General features: G+C 37.1%; 1 pseudogene; it reads right to left on the bottom strand.

Moving 5' to 3' along the window:
• Positions 1-1,137: 1,137 nt before the first annotated feature.
• On the bottom strand, positions 1,138-1,892 carry LOC123235826 (annotated as a pseudogene).
• Between the last annotated feature and the right edge of the window lie 12,558 nt (positions 1,893-14,450).

Genomic DNA, 14,450 nt, shown 5'->3' with positions numbered 1-14,450 from the left:
AAGCACTGGGAAAATATCTACTAATGATGGAAAAAAGAAAAGATAAAATAAATTGTTCTTTCCAAAGTTGTATAGAGATTTAAAACCCTCTTTTGGTAGCAAAATACAATGAGGTAAAAATTGAAACAAAATAAAAACCTAAGTAGGTTTTTAAATATCCCACTGAAAAAATAAATATCAATAAATAATCACAGATGTTTAAAAATTAAGCAACTGAAACATGAAATACAAGTAAATTATCAAGCCACATTTCAGCCAGCATCATCATCAACAACAACACAAACTCAATATCTAGGAACTAGTTCAGACTCACAGTCTGTCACTAATAATCAAATGCACCAGAGAATTAAAATGACCTTCAAAAAATAATAAGCCACAAATCACAATAATAGGAGAGAAGGCAGTAGCAAAAGAAAAAAAATTTGAAAATTGAGTTCTCAAGGATAGAATTTCTACATGGAAGTTCAGTTAAGTTTGCCCATAATGTAACAAAAACTGGGGACAGGGTTCCATATGTTCAAGTTAATGGAGACTAGCACATGAAAGAACAAAAGATGGTTGCCCTATGGCTAAGCCGGGCTTTGGAAGAGACAAATATATATGGAAGAGACAAATATATGGAAGGGACAAAAATATAACCACCATTATAGGATCCAAAGGGGTCCCACATCTACATGTAAGGTTTTTAAACACATATAGTAAAGAAGTCCCTTTTCTGAATCTTTGCTTAACTTATGACTTGAGGGTTTATCTCTGCTCTATTTGGGGGTTAGGAGGATATTATTTTCTCTTGTTTTTAATCTATTTTTTCTTAAAGATTCCAGCTTATAAAACTCTAGAAATTTTAGGAATATTTAGCTGTATATGTTTTCAGAATATTTGTGACTTCTGCCTGGATTCACTTTTTCCTCTATTTCCCTTGTGCCTAAGTCTAAATTGGATGTTTCTCTCTCTCTCTCTCTCTCTCTCTCTCTCTCTCTCTCTCTCTCTCTCTCTCTCTCTCTCTCTCTCTCTCTCATACAAGATAAATTTTTAATAAATTGGTAATTTGTCACTGGGCTAATAATTCACAGGACACTACTTCTACATAGCTCACATGTAAAACATTTCTTTAAAAAAGTGTCATAGCACTCCTTGTTACATATTATCATCATCTGATTCATCTTCTTTCAAAGACTCCATGGCATGTTATTCTGCTTCTTCTATCTTTCAGAACAATGCCTTTCTTTGCTTACTTCTCCAACTCAGCTAAGCTCCAGTTCAAAAGCTTTGTTCTTAACTTCATCATGTACTATATAGATTGTTTTTGCAGCTTCTTTAACAACACCATGACAGATCATTTCTTCCATCTGGAGTTTCTCTATCTTGGCTTTTGCAGTTTGCCTGACTTTCCCATTGGCACATCTCTAATAACTAGATGAAACACCTGATGGATCAATCAGATAGAGTTGTGCTCCATCATTCACACCATAAGACCCTAACATGAAAGGGCAACCAAAAGGTCTGACAGCACTGTAGAGTGTGCATGCATGTATAGATATGGCTACTCTCTCTGCAAGGTGCTTTAGTGGAATATTATGGCCATAGTTGGGTCTGAAGCTGGAGGCTTCTTCTCTGGTCATGTCTGCTAAACAATGGGCATCTGCTAGCAGGCCTGCTACTACCATTCCAAGGTATTGATTGATATTAAATAACCTTTTGTTAGAACCTTCTTCATAAAGTTTAGAGAGGACTAACTTTCCGACACTGAAGATGACACCATCTTTAAGTCTGATTCCAGTAGCTGTACTACTATTTTCCACGGCTTTCATAGCATATTCAACTTGAAAAACTCTTCCATCAGAAGAGAAAGTTGAGGCTGACAGATCATACCTGGTCCCAAAGGAGCTCATGGCACCTAAACACCACAGAGAGTGGAGGTCTCTTTCTCTCTTTCTACTCAGAACCAACCTCATCTCAAAGTCTCTACCTGAAATAATATCAGTAACACAATGAAACTTTATTTTTAATATATCAGACAAAGCAAAGCAAAGAAAGAACAGAGAGCAATGAAGAGATGAACAGTCCCTTGAATATAGGCAGCCAACAATAGCCCTGGAACTAGAAGGAGGAAGATAGCAAGCATTTAGTAAATGTTAATTATGTACTAGGTGCTGTACTGAGGATTGGGAATAAAAACATGAAGAAATAAAATAAAAAAGGAAAATGAGATCTGTCCTCAAGGAGCTTATAAACTAACAAGGGAAGATACTATATAAAAAGGTAGTTCCCTAATCGTTGAAAAATGGTTTGTAGGGGGCAGCTGGGTGGCTCAGTGGATTGAGAGCCAGACTTAGAGATGGGAGGTCTTAGGTTCAAATCTGGCCTCAGACACTTCCCAGCTGTGTGACCTTGGGCAAGTCACTTAACCCCCCATTGCCTAGCCCTTACCACTCTTCTGCATTGGAGCCAATACACAGTATTGACTCCAAGACAGAAGGTAAGGATTAAAAAAAAAAGAAAAGAAAAAGGGTTTGTAGTAGGGGCTTGATAGTGAAATCTAGAGCATCAGAATCACAGCTGGGAAGTGAATGAAGCAGGACCAACCTGGGCTCATCCGAAAAATGAAGGCTCCATAAGGAACTCACCAATAGGAGGAAGGGGCCAGCATGGTGGAATGGCTAAGGTGAAAAAGCCCCCAGCACTGAGGAACGCTCTAGGGTGAGAGTTAGTGTGGCTGAAGTCTTAGAGTCAGGGTGAGTCATGATAGCAAAGTCCTGGCCAGTAAAGGAATGAAAACAAGGACAGTCTGAGTCCATCTTCCTAAAATGGAAATTGGCTTCTTCTCATTTTAAAAATCCCTTGTGGAAAGGAGGGAAAAATCAAACTGGGGATGAGTAGGCCAGTTAATGAGAGTTACTCCTGTCCTCTCTACACATATGTTTTTATGTTAATTTTTTGAATTTATCTTGTTAAAATATTTCCTTGTGTAAATAGGTCCTTTGTCGTATTTATAAATATATATGTGTAAATACAAATAAAAACATAAAATACATAAATAACAGCATATGGAGGGAGAAATCAAGTCAAACTGGGGATGAGCGGATCAGTTAATGAGAATTGCTCCTGTCCTCTCTACAGAAGAGGCAGGGAAATGCCTTACCAATTGTTACTCTCAGTTCATGGCAGTTTCTCCACGAAGCATCGAGATCATGGGCAGCAGCAGTAACAGAGTTGGGAAGTGACTTGTCAAAGTCTCTGTAGAAAAAAGGATGGAGATCATATACCAGAACCCCAATTCAATGCTTGACCCTTTCCTGTAGATAGGGATTCAAGGTATAGAATCTAGAATGAATTCTCAAATCCTTGAATGTGAGAACAAATTCTCCAGCTTTAAATAAATTTGAACTAACTCCTTCTGGATTCCCACTTCCAGATATCCTCACCAAACATCCCCAGAAGTCCAAGTTCAAAAGCATCAACAATTATGGCAATGCAAGGGTTACAGTCCTCTTCATGGGTAAATATACAAGGATTTACAATCCTTGCAAAAAAAAAATCAGCTGGGGTTTACTTGAAATCCATAATTATACAGTACAAGCTTAAACATCAATCAACACTTTAAAATAACGGGTGATTATCCTGGTGTCCCAAGTAATCATTTCATGTACACTTGAAAACAAATGTTCATTAATAATACATGTAATAGACATGACATTATACAGAGCATCACTTCACAGAGCGCCTCAGTGGCTGGATATCTAAATAGTAACGTGCTTATACATAGTGCACAAGAAAATAATCATAAATAACAAAAATAAGTCAAAGTTATTTAGCTTTAGCAATATGAACAATACTATAGAGAACAAAGTTATAATCATTATTTACACATAATTAAGGTACCTAGGTGACACATTGGATAGAATGCTGGTCCTGGAGTCAAGAAGACCTAAATTCAAATCCAGCCTCAGATATTTACTGGTTGTACGACCCTGGGAAAGTCACTTAAGTTCCACCTCTTTCAGTTTCCTCATCTGTAAAATGGGAATAATAATAGTATCTATCTCCCACAATTATCTTAAGAATAAAATGAGCTAATACTTATAAAGTGCTTTCCAAACTTGAAAATGCTATAGCATTTTAAATAGCATTAAATGCTACCTATTATTATTATATACAAATAAACAACAAACAAAACAGTTCATAGCTAGCAAACGGATGCTGCTTTATATGAATAATAACAAAACAGAAGTATAATGCAAATATAAAATAATTAATAATCATGCAATTATGTACAAAGTACACTTTATTATGAGCTGTCTTAAGTGTTGTTGCTTGGGATTATGAGACAAGTTTTTTATTATGTTAGACTTCTAGTTATCCTATAACATTACAAGCCAATCTGGTGACTCGTTGAATGGATCTAAATTTTTTTTTGCCCACCTCTCTGCCCTTGACATGAGCTATCTGATGAAATAGACTGACCATTTTCAGCCTTATAGATAGAAGTAGAACTGCTTCCCTAAGCCTGAATTCATAGAAATTCTAGACTGGCTATCAGTATTTCTATGCTCTTTGGGTTTTCTCTGTACCTTAGCAGTCCATCTAAATAAAGTTCTAGACAAGAAAAGAATTGCCTTTGAGTTCAGTTCTCTTCCCTTGACTGAACGGAGTTCTCCCCTTGATTTGGGCAAGAATGATAAATAATAGTGCTAAATGTCTCCTTCATAGGAAACCACGAATTTGTATAACTGATACTGTTATGAAATATCTTGAAAGGATCCCCTCTATTCTCTAGACTTAGAGATGGGAGGTCCTGGATTCAAATTTGACCTCAGACATTTCCTAGATGTGTGACCCTGGGCAAGTCACTTAACCCTCATTGCCTAGCCCTTACCATTCTTCTTTCTTAGAACAAGTACAAAGTACTGATTCTAAGAGGGAAAGTAAGTTTTTTTAAAAAATACCTATATATAGGCATCCATATTTATATTTATATTAACATGTATATTATACATATACAAATACAATATATTAAATGTGCATGTATAATATAGAACATAAGTTGTGTTATATATAATATATATGTATCCCTGTATGCATTTAGTAATGGCTTTGTTAGTCCAATTTATCATCTTAAATTTTTCTTCCTTCCTTTCCTATTACATTTTCAAGATAGCTCCTTACGTCACTTTTCTATTTAGCAAAAGACAGTGGTTCAAGTTTCTTCATCTGTCATTTGTATCCTGGAAACTAAGATTGTCACAGCAGAGAAGACAGTAGATGTGACCAGAGACCAGAAAATGCCACTCTTCACTACTTTGGAAAATATTGAGCTCTGGATCATACTCTATTTGAAATATGACACTTTTTCCCTTCTCAAACTGTGGCCATGTTAGCTTAAAACTATATAGATAAGTTATGCCACAAAAATGTTATTATGATTTTACTTTGAAAAAAACTTTTTCATCCTATTTCCATTTTCTTTGCCTTATGAGTTAACATTAACAACAGAAAAGAGAACTGCATTGCATCAATTCATGCTGTTTGCTCCTTTGAGGAATTGTTGAATTCTGGTCCTGTTAGCCATTTTTCCTACTGCCAGGCAGAAGAAACATGACATATAGTTTTGGTAGCTCTGGGTTGCTTACATACTTTAATATTCTTACTTCACACTGGACATTTTGTCTGGGGATAAACTGAGTAGCTAAAAATACCACCATCAATTCCTACAGGTTCAGACTTACTAAGTCATTTCTGCCAAGCGGTAGAAATCTTCACCTTCAATTTTGGCAATTTTTTGTGAGTGTTTCTGGGAATTTAAGTTCCTTGAAAGGAGAAACTGTTTTGGTTTTTTCCCATTTCTATTCTCAGCTCCTAACATAGCATCTCACACATAAATGGTACTTAAAATATTGATTGATTGATTGATTGATTATTAAATGATGATTAGAGGAATTAATTTAGTAGAACATAGTTTTATAACTTCACAGAAAACAAAAACAAATTTGCCTTATCCCCAAACTCATATAAAGTTGGTAAATGATCCAGGAGATGACTTAAAAACCACTGCTAGTAGTTCCCATTGTCAGAGTCATTGTATCCTGGAGAAAAGAAGCCCTGAGATGATTTCTGTGGATGAGAAGAAAATGTGCCTGTCCCACTCTACTGTCTAATACCCAGTATTCATGCACAGTGCTATTATTAAATATTGACTTTGCCCAGAAATTAAGCTGACACAGCTGCATAGCCCTATTTAGGAGCAGGGTGAAATCAGGAGGATGCACATTTGGCACTTTGGTCCAGGTTCATAGACATAGCTCTTTGTATGCCCATTATCAGGGTGTCAATCCCAGGGTAAGCTTCAGGCACTGACCCAGAAAAGAGAGATTCTCTAGAGCAGTGATGATGAACCTTTTAGAGGGGTGGGTGATGTCCTCAGGGGTGCATGGAGAGGAGGAAGGGAGCAGCATGGTCCCATATTCCACTGGCTTTCTAGTAACAAACTCTGGTGAACTCTGTGCTGGGGCAATGGCATGCATGTCCACAAAGAGGGCTCTGAATGCCCCCCCCCCCCGACATGTGTGCCATAAGTTCACCACCATGACTCTAGCGTATGAAGTATGAGAGGAAGAAAATGACTAAATTCTTTCTTTCAGCCATCATCTTGGAATCTTAAGTACTGCTGTACCATCTTCTTGCTTTTGGTGGGAATTATCTGTTCTTATCATTGTTGACCCTTGGAAACCTAATTTTTCTTCAATTTGGGCATGAAAGAATTCTCCTTTTAGTTCCTAGATTGTTAGCTCCTACAGAGAAGGAAAAAATGTCCTTTATTTTTGTATCTTCCCTCAGAATCCAGCTGTATATTGTTTGTCATCCATGGAGGGGATCCCTTACCTTTCTCCCACAAAGAAGCCTTGGCTATGGACTCATGCAGACAGTGTACAGTATTGTGGGAAACTGATCCCAAAGAGAGAAGCTTCAAGCTTTTATCTCACTCTCTGGGGCATCATACCCTCTTGCCCAAGAGTATTGGGGTAAAAAAATCTCTTAAATAATGTTTACATGTGGCTTGTGTCTAGGATCTCCCTAAAAACTGGTTGGATCCCTTTAAGAAAGTTACTCAGTGTATAAACTAGTTGATAACAGACATAAGAGAGCAGTTTATTTTTTCCATCACAAAAGAAATGTTTAAAACACAAAAGTTTAAAAATGTTTAAAATGTTTAAAATACATGTGTCTTGGCTCCTTACTAAAGGGGATCTGAAATCAGAGGCTCCCAGTTGGTTCCTTAGTCCCCATTATATGAAGTAGGGTAGGAACAATATCTACAAAGCTCCTTGCCACTTAGGTTAGGCACACTGACAAAGACTTAAAACATGAAACAGTAAATCATTCCTTCTAATTATCTCTCCCACTTCCCAACCTAGAGTTAGGGAAGACTCCTGAGAGACATATGGGACCCCTAAACTGATTTTAGTTTTACCTCTGTATTATCTGAGCTACGCCTCAAGGTCCAGGTTTTCTGACCAGACAAGGCATGGCTCATTTTTCTGGTGGTGAGCATCTGTTTTCTAAATAGGATATGGTTACAGGAAGCACTTTCTACTGCCAGGCAGTATTTGGGAATTCCCTACCTCTTCTTCTAGTGTGGTAGCTGCAGGGACATATTTATTCCTGAGGACCATTGTATAGTTATTTGTCTTTGGAGTACAAAACAGCAAAAGAGGCAGTCAGGGACTTAAGAAACGGCAAGAGCATGTTCTCACTGTCAAGTGGGTATAAGTAACGGAGCTACTGTTGATGAGGGGTAGGGAATAGAAACTTCTTTTCTTCTCAAGGGAGAAGTCCCAACAACAACAAAAAAACTGCCTCAAGAATCTAGGTTTTCTCCCTTGCCCTTAGGGCTCACAGAGTGGGCTGCTCTTCCTAGAGCAATTACCAATCATCTTTGGCACAGCCTCCTTGTCCTGGTCCAGGCCTGACTTAGGATGATGGTTCTGGCTTGGGATTAGAATGAAATGAGACACTTTTAGAGCAGCCCATGTTTAACAAAAAGAAGTTTATTTAATAATAGCATAGAAAAGATATTCAGTAAGGAAAAAGCCTTGGATCACCTAGATGCAGTCCCATCCCTCCCGATTCTTCCTTGGTTCCCATGACAGAGAGTATGGTAAGAATAATATCGACAAATCTTTTTGCCATATAGGCTAGCTAGCTTTTGCCTAAAAGTCAGAGTATATTAGCTGGGGTGGGTGTGATAACTCACTTAACAGTAGGACATCCATCAAGTTTGAAGGGCAGTGATTCATTGTGGGCTGGTCTTTTTATGATGTAGATGAGCCATGTTAGCAGCTTAAGTTGATTCCCAAGGATCAATCAAATCTCAGAGATAGGTTCCTTTCTTTTATGGTGGAGAAACTATGTTGTACAGATCCTTGCAGAAATATTTTTTACCATTCCCCTTGACACAGGACCAAAAGACCAACCAGGAGTTTCTTTCTTATATTCCCTTTAATAAGGATTCAGAGCAGAAGTGTCCTACCAGAAGGGGCCATGTCAAAGGTTCACCCTTATAAATGCTCGAAGAGATGCCCCCTTTCTACATATGTGTTGTGTGCTTAAGTCTTTTTTTTTCTTTTTTTTTAAACCCTTAACTTCTGTGTATTGGTTCCTTGGTGGAAGAGTGGTAAGGGTGGGCAATGGGGGTCAAGTGACTTGCCCAGGGTCACACAGCTGGGAAGTGTCTGGGGCCAGATTTGAACCTAGGACCTCCTGTTTCTAGCCTGATTCTCAATCCACTGAGCTACCCAGCTGCCCCCTTTGTGTGCTTAAATCTTAGTTAAATTAATTAATGCTTCTGTTTCTACTTTTCCTCTTTTCAAGTGTTAAAGAATACTGGAGCTAAGTACTATAATAAGACACAATTGAGTTAAAAAGAACAAATTAGTTAGAACAGAACAAATTCCATAATAAAAATGACATTATCAGACTAATCATCCTACAATATACTCCTTTATGTATGCTACTCTTTGGCTTCATTATTTCCCATCATCGATAGACAAAACCTTCATTATTTCCCATTGTCTACAGCAGTGACAGGCAAACTATGGCCAATGGGTGCCCCCCTGAAATGTTCTATCTGGCCACAGTGACATTATTCCTAATCTGATGAATACAATGAGTAGGATACAATACAATGAAACTTCGAAAGAGTTGCCTTAGAAAAAGACTGACAGATGAACATTTCCTTTCCTTTGGCCCCCTCTTTAAAAAGTTTGCCCATCACTGAACTTCAGAATAAAGCTCAATCTACTTAGCTTGACATTCAGAGTTATTCATAATCTGGTCCTGACCTACTTTTTGTAATTTACCTCTTGTAGGAGACAGTGGACATAGAGATGATCTCAAAGTTAGAAAGATCTGAGTTCAAGTCTTACCTCTGATATATCATGGCCATGTGACATAACTTAATCTAAGACTCTAATACGTGGAACAGTTGCAACAGTTCAAGTCCTGACTCTTCTGTGAAGCCTTCCTAAACACTCCACTCTCCAAGAACAATTCTCTTTGTTAACTCCTGTTGTATTTATTGACCACGGAAGTAGTACTGGGGTTGGGATTAGGAGATCTAGATGAGAACCTAGAAATGGAAACAGTTAATACTTGTACTACCTACCTAACAGGGTTATTGGAAGGAAAGTAAATTTTAAAGTGCTATAGAAATGTGAATGAACACTAATAAGGAGTAGTTAGATGGTCCAATGGATAGAGTCCTGGGCCTTGGGTCAGGAAGAACTGAGTTCAAATCATACTTATTAGTGTGACTCTAGGCAAATTGCTTAACCACTGTTTGTCTCAGTTTCCTCATCTATAAAATGGGGACAATAAAAGCACTTCTCTCATAGTCTTTTTGTGAAGATCAAATGAGATGATATTTGCAGAGTGCTTATGTCCCTGGCACATAGTAGGTACCTTATTAATGCTTATTCTTTGCCCCATCATGTACCAGTTACAACATAATAGTTTATACTGTTAGGTTTTCATCTGTAGTGCAAAGAGTAAGAATTCCAATAACTGAGTGGCAGCAGTCCCAGTGAGGTCACAATATGGCATACCATCAGCTGGCCCATTTCCTCCCTGGAGGAAAGGTGGCTTTTACTGTGATATTTTCTCTGGTCACCACCCTCTTCTCTTAACCCCTTTCTCTTTGGAAATTTAACCTGTCACACCCTATTATAACAATTAGCTAGCTTTTAATCTTATGGAAAATCTAATGGTCCCTCAGGTCCATATGGCCCCATATGGTCCCCATCTCTGCTGTTTTATGGGCATTTTAGCCATCAAAGGTTAGTGGTACAATCATAATAGATGAGCCCCTTTCCTCTCCTTCCTCTGTTGCTTTTCCCCACCCTTCCTCTCTCTTTCCACTCAAACCTCCTTACTACCTAACATTCAGACAGAGGTAGCCATAACTTAAATGTATGTACATTTCTAGCTAACTTCTGGGCTCCTTCTGTTTGAGACCAACACAAACAAAAACTCTATAGGAAATATGTAGGCAAAAGAAGCAAGCAGTCTATATTGAAATATTTATTACTGGGTCAAGGATGGATGGCGTTGAGATCAGGACTATTATTATTTTATTATGAGGATAGGGAAGGGAGGATGGAGAAAGAGCAATTTTTAAAACTTCCTTTAATTTTCAAAAAATGGGTTCAAAATCTAGAATTCCAAGTCTTCAGCTCCAAGATGCCTGTAGGGAACTGAGAATCTTCTTTTCACTTTCTCCCTTCAGTCCATTTCTTTTTCTACCTGGTGCTCCTATGCTGCCAGTTCTTTTCTGGGCAAGGCTGGGGATAACACCCCAATGCTATTGCTTGGTTACTGAAGTTCTTACTCCTTCTCTCTCATTCTGTCTCACAAACTGTGTCCCTTTAAAAACTCTAGGTATGACTCAAGTTTACCTTCTGGCTCAAAGATTACGATGGTTCCAAATTGCTTTCAAGACCAAGAGGGGAATGCTTGCTCTCTGAACTATAAATCCCAGGATGCTAGTCAGTTCTTAAACTCCTATTACATTACTCTTTTGCATATGGAATTTTGCAGAACTTTGCAAAACAGGACACGGTTCATTTGACATCTGCAGTTATCCAATATAACATCAGCATTAAACAGAGCAAGGCTGATTAACCCAACAGCCCAGGTAATCACCTTAGGGTGTATTTCACAGCAAATATACACCAGCAATCCATGTAATAGACCTTGTACAATGGAGGGCATTATTTGACAGGCTGCTTTAAAGACTACATTTGAATTTCATTCTGGATGTATTATAGATGTGTCATGACAGCACAAGCATATCTATGTAATATGAACAAATATGCATAAATAGCAAATGAAAAGTAGCCACATTATATGCTAAAAACAAAACTAAGTATATTAGCAAACTATACACTACTAATCAATCAGTAAACATTTATTAAGTACCTACTGTGTTCCAAGTACTGTGCTAAGTGTATAGTGCTAACATAACGTCAATACACATATACAAGACAGAAAAATAATAATAATAATAATAAATAAACAAAACAGGAACATAACGGGCATGCAGAGATTAACATGAACATCAATCAGTATCTGTATTTACATGCAAGGCCCACCTTGCATGGGTCAATATTGGCATTATCATCTGGTTACCGGTGTAACCATTTCATGAGTTTCTCTTAGCATATTGTATTTGGCCACTAGTCAGATAGTCCTTGTTCTTCTAGGACCTGCTGACCTTTATATTCATGCTAGTTGATGGCATGGACAGACTGAACCCTTATTACATTTGTATATGTCCTGTTCCCATAATTAGAACATATATACTACACATAGCCTTATACTTAATAATAATAGCTACCATTCCTATAGTGCCTTAAGGTTCACAATGGGATTTATAAAAATTTTCTCATTTACAAATATTATCTCATTTGATCCTCACAACCCTGGGAGGTAGGTGCTATTATAATTTCCATTTTACATATGAGGATACTGAACTAGGCAGAAGTTAACTGATTTGCCCAGGGTTACACAGCTAGTAAATATTAAATGTTGTAATTAAACTCAGATCTTCCTAACTATGGGTCTATCCACTATGCCATCCAACCACCTTTGAACTTAGTATAAGGTCAATAAATGTTTTTTAATGATTTGTGGAAATAATGCCCATTTTGGAATTAGAGGAAATGGGTCCAAATCCTGACTTTACTATTTATTACCTGTGTGAAATTGGACAAGTTAGTTTGCATTCCTGGGACTAAGCTGCCTTGTCTGGAAAACAAGGAGGTTAGACTAGATCAGTTATGGGCAACCTTTTGAGCTTGGTGTATCAAAATTTGCCAAAAAAACGAGCATAACTTGGGTGGTGTGTCACTTTGAGAAAAAAACATAATTTCATGATATTTATAGTTTAAATAACAAAAATGTATAATTGTAATATATAACTGTATTTAGTAAACCAAAATAGGTAAATTAATTATAGGTAGAATTGTCATCTATTGTGCACAGAGTGTATACACTACACTATAGCAAATGTTTCATCCTTGGCATGTGGCCCTGTACTTCTCTGTATGCGGCTACATGAGGCTGCATGCCATCGAAAATGACTACGTGTGTCAGTGCTGACATATGTGTCATAAGTTTGCCATCCCCGGACTATATGATCTCTAAAGGTCCTTCTAGGTATAAAAATATTATTCTAAGGCTTATAGAAAAATGGGTTTACTTATTAAACAAACATATGTGTATGCTCATTGAAGGGACTTACTTGATAGAAATGACCAAAAAACAGCTTTTCTTGAAAAAATTCTCATCTCTTCTTGTTTTTTCTCTCACTTATCCTTACCTTTTCTTTTTCATTTCACTTTGTATCACATGTGTAACAGTAATACTTCCAACAAACCTGTCCAAAGTAGAGGGGAAGAGATAGGGCAAGTCAAGGATATGGGCTCTTTAAAAAGGAAAAGCCAAAATTTTCTTTTAAAAGACTAGAATGAATGACCAAGTAGAATAGAAATGTTAGATGATATAGTATTCAGGGACAGGAAGTTCAAGAAGGGAAAGGAAGGAGAGGACTTAGGGGAGGGAAGAGTCTCTTTTCTTGGCTGGGCTAGGTCTTGACTCCAATACAATACTCCAGTAACAATGACTAGGTAGTGAAGTCCTATGGCAACAGAGCAGAGAAGTGAAGAAAAAGAAGAATTGGCAGCTCAGGTCCTAAGTTCCCTCAATTGAGTGGACTTTTATCCTCAAGAATATTGTTGACGGAGAATTTATCCTCAAGAATATTGTTGACGGAGAAGCATAAGAGACTTTTACTAGCTCCCAGGGTAGCATCTGTCTAAGCATCTGAACTATATCTTTTTTCTTTTGAGTTTAGGATATTTCTAAATATTTGTTAAAGGCAGCTTATACCTTTTGATGGTGCTTAATTCATATAACTACTAGGGAGGTCATGATAGTATCACTAATTTAGATGGCTGAACTGAATCAAGCATGTGGCCAACAGCTCCCTCTGGTGGGTCAAAAACATACTCATTCAAAAGTGAAATGGTCCCAACATGTTTGTTCTAACTTATTTCCACAGTTCATTGTTCCAAAACTTGAGTTCAATAAGAGATTGTGATAAATATACATTCTGTTTTTCTTTTGATGCAGATATCTTCCTAATTTTCAAATTATTTGCATTCTGGTTTTGCTTATCTTATTTTTACTGTTTTCCCCAATAATACATTAGAATTTGGTTGAAATAGGAAAACTGAGACCAAGGTGATAGTTGTAACCTTAAAAAACTAATTAAATAAAACCTACCTAGCATGGAAACATTTAGCACTTTTTTTGCTATAACCATTTTTGTATGTGCCCCAAACACTACATCACAGCTTACTTTACACATTGGTAGAATAGTGCAATCTTGCCTTCAAATACTACACTGAAATAGAAGTTTCACAAATACCTTCATAAAAATCCTCCCAGAATAGTTGGAATAGACAACAATTCACTAGGAAAGTTATTCTGGATTAGATGTTTGCTGTGACATTTGGTGAGAATTTTAATAATTATAATAAAATCAAAGAGTGTTGATTCTCTCTCTATAATGCATCTCACAATTATTCCTTCTTCTTTTATCACCCTGCCTGTGGTCTATTTCAGACTCTCAGCAAATCTTCTCTGGACTATTCCTGCTAATTCCCACTCCTCTTTCTGATATCTCTCTTCTTCAATCTATTTTCTGTCAAACTGATATTCCTAAAACATAGATATGATCATATTTCTTTCCTATTCTTCAGTTCTATAAACTGCCATTATTTTGTCAACTTAAATGTATAATTATGTTATCTTTTATTTTAATTGTAAATTTTATTAATTTCTGGTCTTGACACAGGTACTCAATTGGAGGTTCTAATGCCTTATGATGCTGA

This window comes from Gracilinanus agilis, chromosome 2 (assembly GCF_016433145.1).
Source record: "Gracilinanus agilis isolate LMUSP501 chromosome 2, AgileGrace, whole genome shotgun sequence".
NCBI lineage: Eukaryota > Metazoa > Chordata > Mammalia > Didelphimorphia > Didelphidae > Gracilinanus > Gracilinanus agilis.
This window is presented reverse-complemented; position numbering and strand designations above follow the sequence as displayed.